At 40.3% G+C, this 18,388-nt stretch overlaps 1 long non-coding RNA gene across 1 annotated transcript; it reads left to right on the forward strand.

Annotated features, from left to right (window-relative positions):
• The first annotated feature begins 777 nt into the window (after positions 1-777).
• Gm46937 lies at positions 778-18,222 on the forward strand. The gene is made up of 2 exons (XR_001785040.1): positions 778-889; positions 18,055-18,222. It is a non-coding gene; the product is annotated as a predicted gene, 46937 (long non-coding RNA).
• Positions 18,223-18,388: the final 166 nt, after the last annotated feature.

The raw sequence follows: 18,388 nt of genomic DNA on the forward strand, positions 1-18,388 counted from the left end.
ATCTTTCTCATGGTTAATGCCCATTTCCCTAATGATGTTTTATAACTGAGTCTGCTCAGTGACAGCAAAGGGTCCTATACTTAAACATCTATAAGAAATGTTTCTTTCATGGTAAGAAAAAGCAGAAGAAGACTTCTTTTATTAGCTTTTTTTTTTTTTTTTGCAAAAGAAAGAAAAGTTGTGGTGAGATAAGACAAGTACTAAGGTGGTGTGTGGATAGCTGTGTGTGTGTGTATATGTGTGTGTGTGTGTGTGTGTGTGTATATGTGTGTGTGTGTGTGCGTGTGTATGTGTGTGTGTGTGTGCGTGTGTGTGACTGGATATATGGTATACAACCTTGTATAAGTCTCCCGTTTCTGTAATAATGATGTACCATAAATCACAGACTAGACTGGCAGCCATTTACAATCACATCTGAAGGTAATGAGTTCATATGTAGGTACAGTGTGTTCTTTCAGCATGCTAAAGTCGAACTGCTGACCAAAACAATGACTTTATTGGGTGCTGACTGTCCCCTTTTATTGCTTAGAAGAATTCAGTTCATTGTGTTTGTGGGATGAGCTATTTTCATGCTGACATTCAGGTAAGAGGTGTTCCAAAGTCTTGAAGCCAGCCGTAGGTCCCCATCACTTGACCCCCAGCAGACAATGACTTACTCATAGTGGCTTACTCCTCCAGGGCAGGAGGGGGCACTCTCCCTCAGGAGAACAGAGTTTCTCTCTATGATGTAAGGTTGCCATAGCAGTGATTGTTCTGTCATGTTTTCCAAGTAGCTGGACCTAACTACACTGCATAACTAAGTTAATGTCCTATCCAGAGTCACTTCTACTCTTAGGAAAGAAGATCAGATAGTATGTATGTATACACATCCAGGTGCTCAAATTTCAGGGTGGGTACCAAATATTTTGCCACCTAATGATATGAAATTGTAGTGATCTGAAGTAAGGTCAACTTGCTTTGCATCCAGAGCTTTCACCAAGTCCATGATTTGGAGGGTTGCTCAGAAAGACCTTTCTTAAATACACATAGAGTGCAAGGTACAGAGGTAGCCATAATCTTCAAAGCTGAGGTAGATTTTTGTCCTAATTCAAAGAATTTTTTCCTTCTCTCAACATGTTCAACTGAGTTCTTCACTGATAAGTGACAAAGGCTTAAGGAGTAGTTACCACTTGAGTAGTTAGTGTGCTAAAATTTAGGTCTAACTTTTGAGCACCCAACTGTGTTAGTTGGCTGAGGCTGAAGCAGTAATTTGTGCTCTTACAGTTCTAGAGCATGAACGTACAAATCAAGGTGTGTAGAGTGTATTAACCCAAGCCCATCCCCTCTTGGCTTTCAGACAGTTGTGTTGTGCCTTCATAAGCTCATCTTCTTAGGGGTGTGTATGGCCTGATCTCTTTTTATGATTTGTCATTAGATAAGGGGACAACCTACTGCTCACTTGATATAAATTGATTGATTCCAGGTTTTATTTCCACATACAGCCCAGACGCAAGTGAAGCACTGGGACATTAGGACTTGCGCATATAAACATACAAAAGACATTGTTCAGTTGCCAACACCAATGGGAGTTGAGGCACTTGGAAGTGTATTTTCATATTGCTAGAGAGAGAACCAGCACCCAAGGTCAAATGGCTGGTCAAGGCGCACAGAGGCTCTGGAGCACACACCTCAGAGCTGTCTCACCTACGTTCTTCCATGTGTCCCAATTTGTATAAGAGGTTGAAATTTACCTCTGAGATATTAGAAGAAAAGCTATTAAGTTGGGACACAAGGAAGAGACTCTCAGGAGGCTGTCCTTAAAATCTGCAGCCCCTTTTTAGGGACATAAAATGATTTTTGGTTTTATTGCTGCATGAATGCTATTCAAAGACTTTTTGTTTTACCTCATCCTCTTGTTTTATGATGAATTTGTGCGTGAAAAGACTCATTAAGGACATCATTATTCTGCATTTATCAGTAATGAACTGTCTGTGGCACCTATTAGCAGCAAAATGGCCCAAGTCTCTTTTTGAATCTGTCTACATTCTTCTTCATTATTTACTGCTCCACTCTCATTCATTTAAAATGGATTTTTCAGAGTGCAATTTTACCCCCAATTGTTCTTTTATTTGAGAGACAAATATTAATAGAATTCATAATCCTCAAGGAGGCTGCTTTGAATGTTCCAACATGAAATTGACTTTAAAATTTGATTTGGGCAAGGGGCAGGAAGGCAACACCTTAAATCCCGAGATACCACAGAAATTTTGCATTAATTAGTCTGCTTAATTTTCAGAGAGACTTAGACATGGGCAATAATGTCCTCATTTTACCAAGGAACATAGATGGGTGTTCTTGTTTTGCTTATTGATCCAACATCAAGTCTACTGTCCAGACATGGGTGGGAGGCTCAAGAACAATGGCAAAATTTCCATTACAGACCAGGTTTTCTGAACTCTCCACTTGACCCAGGCTTCTACCTGAACTTGTGAAGCTCTGCTATTGACTCTGCTAACTGTAACCCAGCAGAACCTCAGCTGGAGTCTGTGTAAACAACATCTTCCAATAGAGTCTGTCAACTTCTGTGCAAGAGAAGAGACTGTTTAAAAAAGTATTCCCCACTTGCTTTTGTTTGTTTGTTTGTTTGTTTGTTTTTTCTTTTTGGTTTTTTCGAGACAGGGTTTCTCTGTATAGCCCTGGCTGTCCTGGAGCTCACTTTGTAGACCAGGCTGGCCTCGAACTCAGACATCTGCCTGCCTCTGCCTCCCGAGTGCTGGGATTAAAGGCGTGCGCCACCACGCCCGCCCGGCGCTTTTTTTTTTGAAAAGTTTCTTTTTCTCCTAACTTCCTGCTTACTAATTAACATTCCTTTGGAGGATTATAAAGGGGGGGATACCATGGCCCATGAAGCTCCCCGACACAGTATGAAGTTGAGATCCATGTTCGGCTTCATTCCAGTTAACTTAGGAAAAAGAAAACACAATCAATGATTGACAAAGCCAATTCGTCAGAATTATTTTAAAATATTGATAGCTTTTATGTGTGTGTATTTTGCCCAAACTTCAGAGTGTTAGCATTTCACAAGCAACTGGGGACTTCAATGTTATCATCTGAGGGCTTGAGGCCAGCTGAGTCCTACTTCATTCTGTCAGAAAGAAAGAATGTCTCAGTGTCACACAAAGAAACTCACTATTAAGGCAAAAATAGGCAGGGCAATTCTTTTTTGGGAAAAAAAAAATGTCGTAGCTCACACTGGGCTAGCAAACACACCGTGGCAGGAAGTTCCCTTGGGTTCTATCCAAACACAGGTACTGACCTGTGTCTTTTTTTTTTCCATTTTTTATTAGGTATTTCGCTCATTTACATTTGCAATGCTATACCAAAAGTCCCCCATAGCCACCCACCCCCTCTCCCCTACCCACCCACTCCCCTTTTATGGCCCTGGCGTTCCCCTGTACTGGGGCATATAAAGTTTGCGTGTCCAATGGGCCTCTCTTTCCAGTGATGGCCGACTAGGCCATCTTTTGATGCATATGCAGCTAGAGTCAAGAGCTCTGGGGTACTGGTTAGTTCATAATGTTGTTCCACCTATAGGGTTGCAGATCCCTTTAGCTTCTTTGGTACTTTCTCTAGCTCCTTCATTGGGGGCCATGTGATCCATCCAATAGCCGACTGTGAGCATCCACTTCTATGTTTGCTAGGCCCAGGCATACTCTGACAAGAGACAGCTATATCAGGGTCCTTTCAGCATAATCTTGCTAGTGTATGCAATGGTGTCAGCATTTGGAAGCTGATTATGGGATGGATCCCCGGATATGCTAGTGTCTACATGGTCCATCCTTTTATCTCAGCTCCAAACTTTGTCTCTGTAACTCCTTCCAAGGGTGTTTTGTTCCCACTTCTAAGGAGGGGCATAGTGTTCACACTTCAGTCTTCATTTTTCTTGAGTTTCATGTGTTTAGGAAATTGTATCTTATATCTTGGGTATCTTAGGTTTTGGGCTAATATCCACTTATCAGTGAGTACATATTGTGTGAGTTCCTTTGTGAATGTGTTACCTCACTCAGGATGATGCCCTCCAGGTCCATCCATTTGGCTAGGAATTTCATAAATTCATTCTTTTTAATAGCTGAGTAGTACTCCATTGTGTAGATGTACCACATTTTCTGTATCCATTCCTCTGTTGAGGGGCATCTGGGTTCCTTCCAGCTTCTGGCTATTATAAATAAGGCTGCTATGAACATAGTGGAGCATGTGTCCTTCTTACCAGTTGGGGCATCTTCTGGATATATGCCCAGGAGAGGTATTGCTGGATCCTCCGGTAGTACTATATCCAGTTTTCTGAGGAACCACCAGACTGATTTCCATAGTGGTTGTACAAGCCTGCAATCCCACCAACAATGGAGGAGTGTTCCTCTTTCTCCACATCCACGCCAGCATCTGCTGTCACCTGAATTTTTGATCTTAGCCATTCTGACTGGTGTGAGGTGGAATCTCAGGGTTGTTTTGATTTGCATTTCCCTGATGATTAAGGATGTTGAGCATTTTTTCAGGTGCTTCTCTGCCATTCGGTATTCCTCAGGTGAGAATTCTTTGTTCAGTTCTGAGCCCCATTTTTTAATGGGGTTATTTGATTTTCTGAAGTCCACCTTCTTGAGTTCTTTATATATGTTGGATATTAGTCCCCTATCTGATTTAGGATAGGTAAAGATCCTTTCCCAATCTGTTGGTGGTCTTTTTGTCTTATTGACGGTGTCTTTTGCCTTGCAGAAACTTTGGAGTTTCATTAGGTCCCATTTGTCAATTCTCGATCTTACAGAGCAAGCCATTGCTGTTCTGTTCAGGAATTTTTCCCCTGTACCCATATCTTCAAGGCTTTTCCCCACTTTCTCCTCTATAAGTTTCAGTGTCTCTGGTTTTATGTGAAGTTCCTTGATCCACTTAGATTTGACCTTAGTACAAGGAGATAAGTATGGATCGATTCGCATTCTTCTACATGATAACAACCAGTTGTGCCAGCACCAATTGTTGAAAATGCTGTCTTTCTTCCACTGGATGGTTTTAGCTCCCTTGTCGAAGATCAAGTGACCATAGGTGTGTGGGTTCATTTCTGGGTCTTCAATTCTATTCCATTGGTCTACTTGTCTGTCTCTATACCAGTACCATGCAGTTTTTATCACAATTGCCCTGTAGTAAAGCTTTAGGTCAGGCATGGTGATTCCACCAGAGGTTCTTTTATCCTTGAGAAGAGTTTTTGCTATCCTAGGTTTTTTGTTATTCCAGATGAATTTGCAAATTGCTCCTTCTAATTCGTTGAAGAATTGAGTTGGAATTTTGATGGGGATTGCATTGAATCTGTAGATTGCTTTTGGCAAGATAGCCATTTTTACAATGTTGATCCTGCCAATCCATGAGCATGGGAGATCTTTCCATCTTCTGAGATCTTCTTTAATTTCTTTCTTCAGAGACTTGAAGTTTTTATCATACAGATCTTTTACTTCCTTAGTTAGAGTCACGCCGAGATATTTTATATTATTTGTGACTATTGAGAAGGGTGTTGTTTCCCTAATTTCTTTCTCAGCCTGTTTATTCTTTGTGTAGAGAAAGGCCATTGACTTGTTTGAGTTAATTTTATATCCAGCTACTTCACCAAAGCTGTTTATCAGGTTTAGGAGTTCTCTGGTGGAATTTTTAGGGTCACTTATATATACTATCATATCATCTGCAAAGAGTGATATTTTGACTTCTTCCTTTCCAAATTGTATTTCTTGATCTCCTTCTGTTGTCGAATTGCTCTGGCTAGGACTTCAAGTACAATGTTGAATAGGTAGGGAGAAAGTGGGCAGCCTTGTCTAGTCCCTGATTTTAGTGGGAATGCTTCCAGCTTCTCACCATTTACTTTGATGCTGGCTACTGGTTTGCTGTAGATTGCTTTTATCATGTTAAGTTATGGGCCTTGAATCCCTGATCTTTCCAAGACTTTTATCATGAATGTGTGTTAGACTTTGTCAAATGATTTCTCCTGATCTAAAGAGATGATCATGTGGTTTTTGTCTTTGAGTTTGTTTATATAGTAGATATGTTGATGGAATTCCATAAAATAAACCAACCCTGCATCCCTGGAATGAAACCTACTTGGTCAGGATGGATGATTGCTCTGCCAAGTAGGCAATTAAGGTTAACCAGGCAGGGCAACAATAAACCGGAAGCTGAGAATAAGAGAATGGGTGATACAAATATGAGAGAAGAGTAGTACACAGGGCACAGGGTTTTGTAGTTGATAACTAGGCGTGTCTCTTATTGTTGGTAGCAATCTCCTAATTCCCGTACCTCCCTTAATTAGTTACACAAGTGGATAATAAACATAGCCTACCTTGATGAATCACAGTTTTTAGTATTTTATACTTATTCAACTCATTTACTCCTTATAAGCCCACGAATTGTCTGTTGTCACTCTCACCAATATATTGATACCTCCTTTCTGTTCCTGGCCCTCTTCCTCTACATAGTAATTTGTTGAGAGTCACTTGCACAGGGACATGTGACTAATGACTGTGACTCTGTATTTTATACCCTGAGGGAAAAACACCAGGACCTAGAGTAAGAAGCTATATTTTGCTTTGGAGAAGCTCTGTGACTTTATAGCTACATTTACTCATGAACTGATCAGTTAATAGCCACTTTGAAAAACATTTCCTTAAAGAACTTGGTGTTTTTCATTGTAAACAGCATGTTCGGTGGGTTGGAGATTGTGACCTGAATTTTGGAGACAATCATCTGAACTGATCTTTCCATTAAGGGAAATTAAAATAGTCCCATGATAAGTAGGGGGAAATGACCATATTTTGGGATAAATCCTCCTCATTTCTCGATCACACGAATAACTCCAGTATTCATATATATGTATATATGTGTGTGTGTGTGTGTGTGTGTGTGTGTGTATGTCGACTTCAGATTTCTTGGAACTGGAATCATAAGTAGTTGTGAGCTGCCATGTTTGTTCTGGGAATTCAACCAAGGTCTCCTTTTCAAGAGCAGCAAGTTCTCTTACTGTAACTCAGCCATCTCTCCAGTCCTAAGCTCCACATTCTTTAGAATTTCCCTGATTCAGAATTATGAAGGTATGTAGTTGAAAACGGCGAGTGGTTAAGAGTAGAAAAAAATCCAGACAAATGTTTCCAGTATTGTCATAAACTTTTTCGTTAAGGTCATTTTTATACTTTCACATCTCAGGAAGTCACATGCTCTAGGATGTGCTGAGTCGGTCACTTTTTTCCTGGCAGTCAGGGGACCATGTTGAAACTGCTTAACTCTTGTGGCTGTTTGCAGTCTTTGTGAGCAGACAAGGTTGTATTCAGTCCCTCCCTTCACTTTTTCCACACTGGTCTACTCTTTCTCCCAAGATGCTTGACTTTTGGTTTGTTGTTTGTCTTATCTGAGTCTCAACTGACAGTATTTTGATAATGAGAAGAGACAGAGTGTGGCTTCTGGAGTTGTTCTGGCTCTCTGTGATGGTTTCTTTCTTGGTCACAACTCTTTCCCACTTCCATTTTTGATGCTTTTCTGGCTACCTTAAAGTTGTTACAAGGCCTTTGATAGCTCCCAGATCTGATGCTTTCTGTCACTAATATTTGGTAGTGTGTGTGTGTGAGCACACATACTTGTGTGTGTTTGTGTGTGTTTGTGTGTGCTTGTATATGTGTCTGTATGTTTGTGTGTATATGGGTGTCTGCGTATGCATGTTCCTGTGTTTAAGATTTTGTATTCAGAGGAAGACAGAGGAAGAGAGGAAAAGAAATATTTTCTTTTCCCTCTCTTTTTAGTAATTCTAAAACTAAAGTTGAAGAGAGAATGTAGTTGTGAACAGCAAGAGGCCCTTCTCCCAAGTGGCTGGTTCCCCTCTTTCTGGATATGGTTCTCCTGGACATTCCCTCTCTCTCATGTAGTTTTCTCTACCACAGTTTACTTCCTCTCTCTCTGGTGTGCTAGTCTCTTCTATAATGTAGCCTATTTCCTGTCTCCTTCCCATGTGCTAGTCTTTTCTATAATTTCCTCTCTCTCTTGCACATAGTATTTTCTCTTCTATAGTATAGCTCTGGTTGTTTTCCTGAATTGTGACAGAGGTGCTTTTAAAGAAAAGATTTCCCCCTTAACTTCCAGGAAGAATTTTTTGCTGGGCAACCTAATGGGAAAAACTGCTCCTTTTCATTTCTCCCCTGCTAAGCACCCAGAGTGTCTTCCTGACTTCTATTTACATTCTTCCCTAGGTGGTCTCATCTTTACCTATAGCTTTAAATAACCCCAAGAAGCTGATGACTCCACAGTTTGTATCTTTAGCTTCAAGAACTCTTCTGGGCCAAAGAATTTTATTACAGCCCAGTTGACTGTTCTACTCAGCTAGCTGAAGGAATGTTAGCTGCAAGCCTACCTGACAGAGGCCTTTTCTCCAACATGGTAGGACCACTACATGGAGCTCACGGCAAACACAGCAGTTGTTCTTGGCTACATCTCTTCCTTGCTCCCAAAATCCATGAATTGATTCATGTTGTCTCATCTCTGCTGATCTGCCCTTGTCCAGACCAATGCTATCTAGACCCTTGAGTAGTAAAAATGATTTCTGACTTCTTTCTCACCCTACAGTCTATAGTTGCAGGCTTTGTTTTAAGTTTCCACTGGATTGTTATCATTCCCTCACAATGTTTAAAAATCTCCCAATGATTCTGCTTTGTTCCCAGAATAAAATTTGACCTGTGTGTGCACACAGCCCTTGAAATGCAAGAGCTAGTTTTTGATTTATTTGAAATTGTATTTATTCAATTCATTGCTTGATAATCTCAAACATGTATATAATATATTCTGGTAATTTTTACCTACCCTATTTACCTCCAACTCCCATGTTCCCCAGGCCATCTCTCATATCCGTGTCTTTGTTTTCCATTGTGACACATGAGTTTAATCCGAGCCATATGAGGGTCTTTGGCCTTGGAACCCTCGGATGGACTCATTTATGAGCACACAAATGAAGAAAATCATCACTTCTCAATAAGGTTCATCGTTCCCCCCTAAAAGCGCATACACTTTCCAATAGTACATGCCTCCTGTCCCTTAGTACTTATGTCCAGATCATTTTATCTCCCAATACTTTCTTCTTTCTTCTTTCTCTTGATCTTACTTTTCCTTGGGACATGGCTGACTCCTTCAGTCATTGAGCCTGCAAGCCCATCTTCTGCAAGAAGGTTTTTATGAGCACACATGGAAAGGGCTTTCTCTCCCACTGTCTGCACCTAATTGGTTATTCTCACTTCCTCATAGTCCTTGTACAATCTAAAATACTTTTACAGTTCCACAGACAAGGCATCTTACCAACCCCAAACACATGCTTCAGTCAGCTTACAGTCCATCAAATAGATAAACAAAGACGACACAAAATATATGCTCACAGAACATGTGGTGAGAATAAGTGAAAGAAAGAATGAATCTGTATGATTTATATTTACAGGTGGATCTTTGTTGCTGTAGAGAAGGCTCCTTTTCTTTGCCAAAACTTGACATCACAGCTCCTTTACACAATGGGCATCGTATGACTCGCCTAATTGTTCTCAATTCTTTGTGTGTGTGTGTGTGGGGGGGGGGGCAAAGAACAGTTTTTGTTTGGATTCTGAAGGGTCCATTATACATTGGCAGGTGTTCATGACTGCATTATGACAGAGGAGACACAGCTGAGACAGTGTCATGGAAACATCAAATTTCTGGTTTCATCATATCTAGGGGAACCTTTATCTTCACAGATGATTTTCATGTGCAACTCATCTGGTTTATGCTACCTTTCTTGGCCTTAATGTCCACCAATTATATTTTACATCTTGATACCAAAAAGTATCCCATCTCACGTGTCATACCCATGGCTATCTTTGGCCTCCATAGTCTTTGAAACATGTTGCTCAATGTTCTGACTGTAAAGTTAATGGTATTTATCTTTGGCTTTGAACAGGTTCTGTGCCACTTGTAAGTTGTACTTATTGGACATATAATAAACATGCTCTCCACAATGTTTATAATTGATGTAAGGACCATCAGTATTGTAATAGATCCAGTCCTCACTGGATACCTATGAAGGAAATGAGAGAAACTATGGATAGGATATAGATCAGTGCTGGTCCAGAGAATATCTGCAATTAGATACAGTGAGATTATAGTTGGTATAACCCATGTTAACCTCCAATGATGTCTCAGGTCATTGTATGTCTCCTCTCAATATAAACACCATTTAATCAAGTTTAGACAGGATCGTTGCCTTCACAAAGCCACAACTCAAAGCTTAGTAAGGTTCTTGGCTCACGAGGAAGGCGATTACCTGTTAGCTGAATGAGCAGAATCACGGGAGCTTGCTTTGCCTTTCACTAAGAAGCCTCTCCTTAATAGAACTCCTTAATAGCATTCTGTCCACGGGGAACAGGGGATATTAAAATAAATCCCACCATGGTTTTGTGAGTCAGCAAGGATGTTTTCTCAAAACGTTAACTTCTCTCTTAGTTGACAGCATATGCTTCCCTCTGTGGAACAAAATATAAACTTGAAAATTAAGTCTTCCAAGTGTCCATGGGCAGTTTCCAGGCATTAAACCAAGTTACAGGAATGCAGAGAATCTGGAAATGGAATGGATATGAATCTGCACCTGAAGCCTGAGCCCTACACACCAATCTTTTCCTACTGTTTCCTCAGAACAAGCACCACTCCTGGAGAATTGCTGTATCTGACATGGTTTGAGTATTTCCAAAGTGTTGTATGGGGGTATTACATGGTTGGTTTCATAGTCTTGAGGTTCTATTTTCTTGAAGTATGCTTGGTAGTAATGAGGCAATAAGGGGTACATCCTAAATTTCAGTGGCTGCTTTAGAATAATGCCTCAGGAAATTTGAGCTCTTCTTCTCCTCCCCTAACATTGCCCACTCCCCCTTCTCGCTCCCTTCTTATCTTCCCTTCCTTCTTTTTTCTTCTTTTTTTCCGTCTCCTGCTTTTCTTTCTCCCTTTCCTCCTCCTCCTTTCTTTCACCTTCTCATCTCTCTTACTTTTTGCTCTTCATAAACTGTTTAAGATCTATATTCATAACATGTGTACATCTAAGAATTATGACTACTCTGTACTTATATATGAAGAAGTACAGGTTAGTAAAAAAAAGTAAAAAATAAAAAGTAAAAACATGGCATAAATCAGAAAAATAGATTCTTATCGAATATTTGTTCTTTAAATGTCAATCACTTATCTTGAAAACAATGGTGTCAGATAAATGTTTATACTCTCATTTAAAAGCAAAGATAAAGGAATCAAGATAATTCAACGTTGTAAAATTTGTAAACAAGTGACCCAACATTTGAATTCAAGCTTGTCACATTTAAATAAAGTAACTTGTATTGTACACTGTCTTTGATTATTTTGTTAGAAACTTAAGCTCAATTTATTTCCAAAACATGGTCATTTATTGGGTAGGGCATCATTGTCATGCCTCTATATCCTGCAGCAAGTAGAAACGTCAGCAATAGGGTACCAGAGAGACTATTTCTTCAATATTTTATGCTATTTATGGATAGAATGTTTTTGTCCCCCACACCTGCTAAAGTCATATGCTGATGTATGATAGTGTTTGAAGATGAACCATTCTGAAGACAAGGATTTGATGTAGTTAAGCGAATAGAACAATTGGGATTAAATATTCCATAGGAAAGCTTTTCTTCCTTCACACATTCTCCTCCTCTTCCTTTTCTTCCTTCTCTTCTCTTCCTCCACCCCTTCTCCCTCTAGCTGCTTGTATGAAGAAGATGCCCTGCGAGCAAACACTGAGGCTGATGCCTCAGGATGAAGCAGGTTAGTGAGGTTTCATCAAAGTGTGGACAAGAGATGAAGGAGATCAAGAAGAAACTAATGTGCCCAGCCCAGTGGGAGCCAAGAGACCTTGCAGTCTTCATAGACAGAAGCACTGATACCCTTTCACTAGAAAAGGTACAGTGCCAAGGTACACACAGGCATGTGTAGGCATGCCTTTTAGGGCTCCTTTACTAGGTTCTTATACCTCTGGCCTTCCAACCCTTATTCCACTCTAATCCCTTCCAATCCTCCAACACTAGGTAGGAGAGAAGGAAGGTTAGAGGAGAAGGGGGCCCAGACCTCTTTAAACTATTTCCTGCTGATTACTGGTGTCAAGTTCTTAGGGGCTATGTTAACCTTTGTCCTTAGAATAGCCAATCTCTTCTAGTCTCTTTGCTTGTGACCACTTGACACACCACAGCAGCAGGAACCAGCACCAGCAGAGGGGATGCATCACCTCCTCTGAGCAAGGGCTGTGCCTTTTAGGCCTCTGGCATTTATACCCTCTGAAAGATTTGCAGAATCACAAACTTCACACATTCACAGAAACTATATGCAAGTGGTAAAAATCATGCTCCTAGTAGAAAGATAGGCAAATCAAAGTCAGCAGCTGGGAAGCAGCCTCTTATCCTGTACCTGGGATTAAAACAAAACCACATTCAAATTGCATAACTGGGGTTTTAAAGAAACCAAAATTCTCACTATAAGTGTGTTTGTGGAGATCAGCGTTCAATACCACACTTCTACAGTTCTCCACATTGGTTTTGAGACAGGGTCTCTTGCTGACCCTGAAGTCATTTCAGTTAGAATGGCTAGCCAGTGATCCCTGGGATTTGTCTTTCTTCGCTTCCCAGCAGTACTGGGGCTGCTGCTATGCCCAGATTTTGAATGGGTGCTAAGGATATCAACTATGGTTTTATGCACAGAACCCTATCCTCAGCCACTATTGCATTGTCTTACATTGCACGACCTTCCTGAGACAGTCCTCTTTAAGTAGGTAGTTGAACTGCTAAATACAGGAGCTTTCTATAGAAGCTTTCAGTAGACAGGAGCAGCAGGCAGCAGACAAGAAAAATAGTGTGCATCCTTGGTGTGTTGTTGTCTTCCCCTCAAAATCCTCTCATTGCTATTTCTACTGGTTTCAAGTTCATGTCCTACTAAAAAAGCGTGCTTACATTCTACCAATATTAGGTAGAAACATTGGTTGATCATGATTCTTCCCTCATTTTTATCAAGTTTGTACACCAAAATCACCCTTAAGCCAAACTTCCAAAACTCAGTACATTCTGATCTTGCAGTCTACATGAACAGTAACTGTACAAGACTCACAAACACAGTTTTTTCCTTTATCTTTGTGGACAATAAGCAACAACTGCCTTAGTGACAAGCTTTGTGGGTACCATTTGGATAGATATAGTCAAAGGTGCCGTGGTATACCCAAGAAGGCGTAGCTCTGGGCAACTGAATTTTCCTGTAAAACAGAGGCCCTTTGCTCATGGGTGTTTCATAGCCCAAGCGTCTGCACCATAATTGATCACCATAAATGTTTTAACTAATAAAGGATGTCCATTAAAACAGTGATATATCCAGAAGCAGTTCTATGGATTGTCTTCTATCACAACTTGCTTAGAGTGGTAATTGTAATGCTTTTGGTCTAACTGTAATTACCTAGATACCCCTATGTAATGTATGTCTATAAGTGGAAATATTCCAGAGTGTTGGTCACCTTTAACATTCTCTGGTCCTAAATTTTCTTCACATTGATGCCTTCTGCCACTTTGACCTCTTTTGGCGTATACTTCTGGTCCTGAAATGCTAATTTTCTTCACAGCATCTGATGGAATGCCAGGCACATACCATCCCCTCAATAACCAGCTGTTGGTAGTTTGTACAATCGAAGCTGGATCCAATTCAATGTCTGGAGTTTTTATTTTAACTGTCTGATTCAGTAATGTGCCAAGGCAATTTTATATCATAGATGAAGCTGATTTGTAGAGGGAGAGGGAGCTCTGATTATTGAATGCCCGCCAAGTGGCAAGCCCAGAACAGAGGTTTGGTATGCAGGAGAAATCAAACCCCCTCTTCTCAGAAAGTTTGAAAACAGCAGCTGAGTGATTTTGAGGAAAATTTCCAGGTTACTAGCCGATGTAGGATGAAGACTAAAACCAAATGTGCCTGGGGTTGCAACTAGTGCAAACTCTGTGAGCAAATTATTCAGTGAATCCTCAGGTCTTAAAACCTTGGGCAGAGTGACTAGAGACAAGACTTTTGGATCACTGTGTGAGTTGGGAGTCCAGTTCTGAAGACAGAACACATGGTTTCCATTCAGGTAATCATTGAAAGATACTTTATCAAATCTCTTGCTGTCTGAGTCTTAACAATGAGACAGCATCCTCCATTCATGCTTGTAAAACTGCCAATAGGGTCACTTCTCCTCATTTTGTTGAATTGAAATCAGATGATTCACCTAGTTGCTGAAAGCCTTTTCATCTAAACAGGTGCCTTTAATTCTTAAACTCAAGGCATGGCTCATTTGTTAACTTAGTCTTCATCATGTATTTTCACTCATGTACCCCAGAGTTCCTCCCAAAACTAAAACTCTCAGGGTTGACCTATTGTACAAGATATTATGTGACTTAAAAATGTCTGACTTATTCCTCTCTGCTCTGGTGAGTAATTACTTATTCATCTTCCTTTGACTATTACCCTAGGATCATCACTGTTTCTTGTTTGCACTGAATGGGGTTTTGTTGTTGTTGTTGTTGTTCTTAGAGGTATTTCACCACTAAGCCTTTCATTGCCTGGTTTTGGTTTGCCCATTGTAACATTGTTCAGATCTTTGTTCTCACTTATCCAAAAATGTCTTAATTCTACTTTTATCTTAGGAAATATGGTCATTTGATATCAGGGTTGGGTATAAAATATTAGTTCGAAAAATTTTTCTTTTAGGATTCCAAAAATAATTTCCCCATTGTTCTAAAGGGATGGGAATCACTTGCAACATGGTAGAGAGATTTGTGTAAATGCATTTGCCAAAGCTTCCTCACTTTTTATCATTAGGATCTGAACAGCTTATTGTATATAAAATATAAATTAGTAAAAAAAGAAAATGAAAATAGGAACCATATTAGCTTTAAGGCCACTTCAATCACAGGACAGGAGGTCAAGGACTTGAGTAGAATCTGAGTTGCTTTAAAAGCTGTCTTATTACACAACTCTTCTTTGGATAGAACACTGGTTCCCCTTCTTTGGGATACTATTAGGATTTAAGGAACATGATAGATGGCAGTTGTCTTGGGTGTATGTCAGCCATTTGAGTTGGGCTCAGCTTTTGTTTTCTTCACTTCTTCCTAAATATCAAGCTTTGATCTTTGATATGCATTAGCCCGGATAATGTGGGGAATTTTTTTGATATTTTATCCATTTATGTGGCCTAACTAAAGCCATCAGCAGTTTGCTATGTCTCTTGGGCCACATTCTGGTCTTTTTCCATCTCTTGTGTCAAATGATTCCACTGCTCAAATAACAGAATCCTCTAGCTAAATCTTTCTCCAATCCCTTGGAAGCCATTCAGGAGAAGTCAAAGTAGAAAAAGGAGTACCTATTAGCTCTGAGTCTCTGGGATTGCCTGCCTGTGACCTCACAGCCATATCTACATCACTAAAATCTGTCCCTTGATGCTCTTAACTGACTCAGGGAACATTCAGCTGTCCCTATTTGGGTTACTCATCCCTGTTTCCCAGGAATGTTAAATGGAGTACAAATACATGAAGTCGAGCCAGTTCAATGATATCAGCTTTGGGTCAGGAGACAAAGACTGGTCCCCTGTTTCTGTGGTGAGCTCTAGTCTTGAATGTAACAACAGCCCCTGCTGTCTCTCATAGCATAGACATACTGTGACATTTAAGATTAATATGCCAGAATTACCATGGCACCCAAGTCTCTCCACTTCTCAAAATGCAATTTTTAAGCTTTCTAAGCTCAGAAATACATTGCTGCCTATCCGTCTATGATCTAACATTTGGAGGAAGGAGCAGAGAACACCTGTAATGTGACATTTGCTCCCCTCCTCACCCCTCAGTACAGCAGAAGGTGCCCTTCTCTGTCTATCTGAGGCTACCAAATTGAAATGAAAATGGGAAAAGCTCTGGGGCCAGAACCACATACATGTTTGAAGAACAGTTCTCTTTTCATGTTGTGTTTGAAGGAAGTTATTTCTTTTCATGCTCCTTCCTTCCTTTCAATTAGTTTATTTTCTGTGGAACGCTGGAAAGTCACTCCTGCAGCATATATTAAAATGTGTTCCTGACATTTTAAGAATAATTTTTAATAATGGCTGTAACTTTCTGTCATTCTGGGTAGTATGGTAGAAAATATGTAAATTGGGAAAAACCCAAGTGAATGGTTTTCAGTGTTTAAAATTTTGTTTTATACCAGTGTATGTTTAGCAATATTTATTACTACAACAGTGCATAAACTAACCTGTTATTCTAATACTAGTTTAATAATGATGATGATAATCATTGAAATTAGATAAATGAATTAGGTCCTACTAGGATTTTATTATTTTGTTTTATATATTTAAAAATTTCAAAAGATATAAATGATTGTATTTTTCACATTTTAGAAATCACTTTAGAGAGTGAAAATAGAATAATCTATCTTGCCCAGTCCTAAAGTTAGAGGTTTTAATCCAGATTCAACTGGCTTGAATCTCAGCTTTAAAATAAATATTGTTCAGGAAGAGGCAGTTGCTCCCTGTGCCCACTCCCTTGCCTCTGCCTAGTTTCCAGCCATCAGCTCCCAATATCTGGAATGCTTCATTTAGGTCACACTGAGCATGACTCCTGTGGCTGACCAGGAATACTGGACTAGCCTTGCCCACTTCCTGGCTGTGCTGGGGGAAAAAAAAGACAACGGGGAAGTTGTAACAATGTCCCCACACACATGGTCTATGCTGTTATAGAATTCTCCAGGATCCCTTCATTTCCTATTTTCCCAAATAAGAAGCAGGAAGAAAAAGAAGAGCCTTATTTAGAAAGAAATTCTGAAGGCTCCAAGGATTGAAGAGTTGTGAAGTGGACACAGGCTGGGAGAGCTTTTCTCACAAAAGGAAGTACCTATGCACCTATGCACTGAGAACTACAGTGTAACTGTGGAGGACATGTAGGATGGTGAGGGAGGCAGGAGAGGAGTCTGGGATGCATGCCACAGGAAAGATTGAACAGGAGGAGGCAATAATAAAGTCACCATAGAGGCAAGGAAGATCTGAGCACTGAGGAAAGTGTCGCTACAAAGTGCTTTTCTCAGAGTGATTTCAGTCATTAACACTGCAACACAGCAGAATTAGAGAATGCATTGTTTGTGTATCATATACCATAGGTTGCTGGGTTAGAGAGATAGTCCTGTGGTTAAGAGCATATGGTTATTGTTCTTGTGGGGAAGTGGAGTTCAATTCCCAGCACTCAGGTTAGGTAGCACATAACCACTTGTATTACCAGACCACAGAATTTGACATCTCACATAAATAGTATTTGCAATAGAGTTGTCACATGGGAGATGGGCTTCTGAGAAGCCTCCCAGGAGGTTTCTTGACTACATTAACTGAGGTGAGAAGACCTGCCCACTCTGTGTGGCACATACTCTGACTTGGGATCCCCAACTTTATAGATGAATGGGTGATAGATGAGTAAGTGTAGACTTTCACTGCTTTCTCCTTCTTGGGATGAGGAAGTGGTGTGACCATAGCACTTGTCTCTGTGACTTTGCAGCCATGAGAGGTCAGGGTATTTACTATAGCAAGTGAAAAGAAGCAAGGCAGACTTCAGTCTCCCTGGAAGATTCTCCACAGGAAGAACTATTAGTTCCCATTTTATAGATGGTGAAACAGAGGCACAGAGCTGCTTAAAGTATTGAAAGTTGATAGAAGATGCACACCTGAATGTAGGAGAAGAAAACCATACTTGGACAGTAAACTCCCTTTAGCTACTTCCCTTTTACAGAATGCTGGGTGTTATATAGAGAGCTTTGAAAAATGATCTCTGCCCCTGACCAGGGTTGAAGTTCCTGGATCTTTGATGAAGTCTTTTCTCCACTCATACCAATTCTGTAGCACTACGGGGGCAGGACTTCTGACCATTTGGAAGTCACTAGCATTCAGAGACCAGTGTGTCCTGTTGGCATTTGCATTGACTTCCCCATTATCTCTTTCAGCACTTTGAACTACACGCTCTGTTTAGCACAGATGGGCAGTGAGCCAGGAAGAAACCATGACATCTCACTGCTATTGAAGACTTTAAACTCTTGCCAGCCTTAAACAAAAGCAAACGTTCTACAACGGATCTGCTACTGTCAATCAATAAAGACTGATTGGCTGATTCATAATGGCCCTCCAAAAATGTTCCTGTGTCGATCCACAGAATGTGTACCTTTTGCTACATGGTGAGAGGGCCTTTAGAAATGTGATTAAAGATCTCAAGAGAGGCTAATCCAGGTGAGCTCAAAGGAATCAGAAGGATCCTTATAGGAAAGCAGAGGAGGATCTGAC

The sequence above is a fragment of the Mus musculus genome, chromosome 5 (genome assembly GCF_000001635.26).
Source record: "Mus musculus strain C57BL/6J chromosome 5, GRCm38.p6 C57BL/6J".
Taxonomy (NCBI): domain Eukaryota; kingdom Metazoa; phylum Chordata; class Mammalia; order Rodentia; family Muridae; genus Mus; species Mus musculus.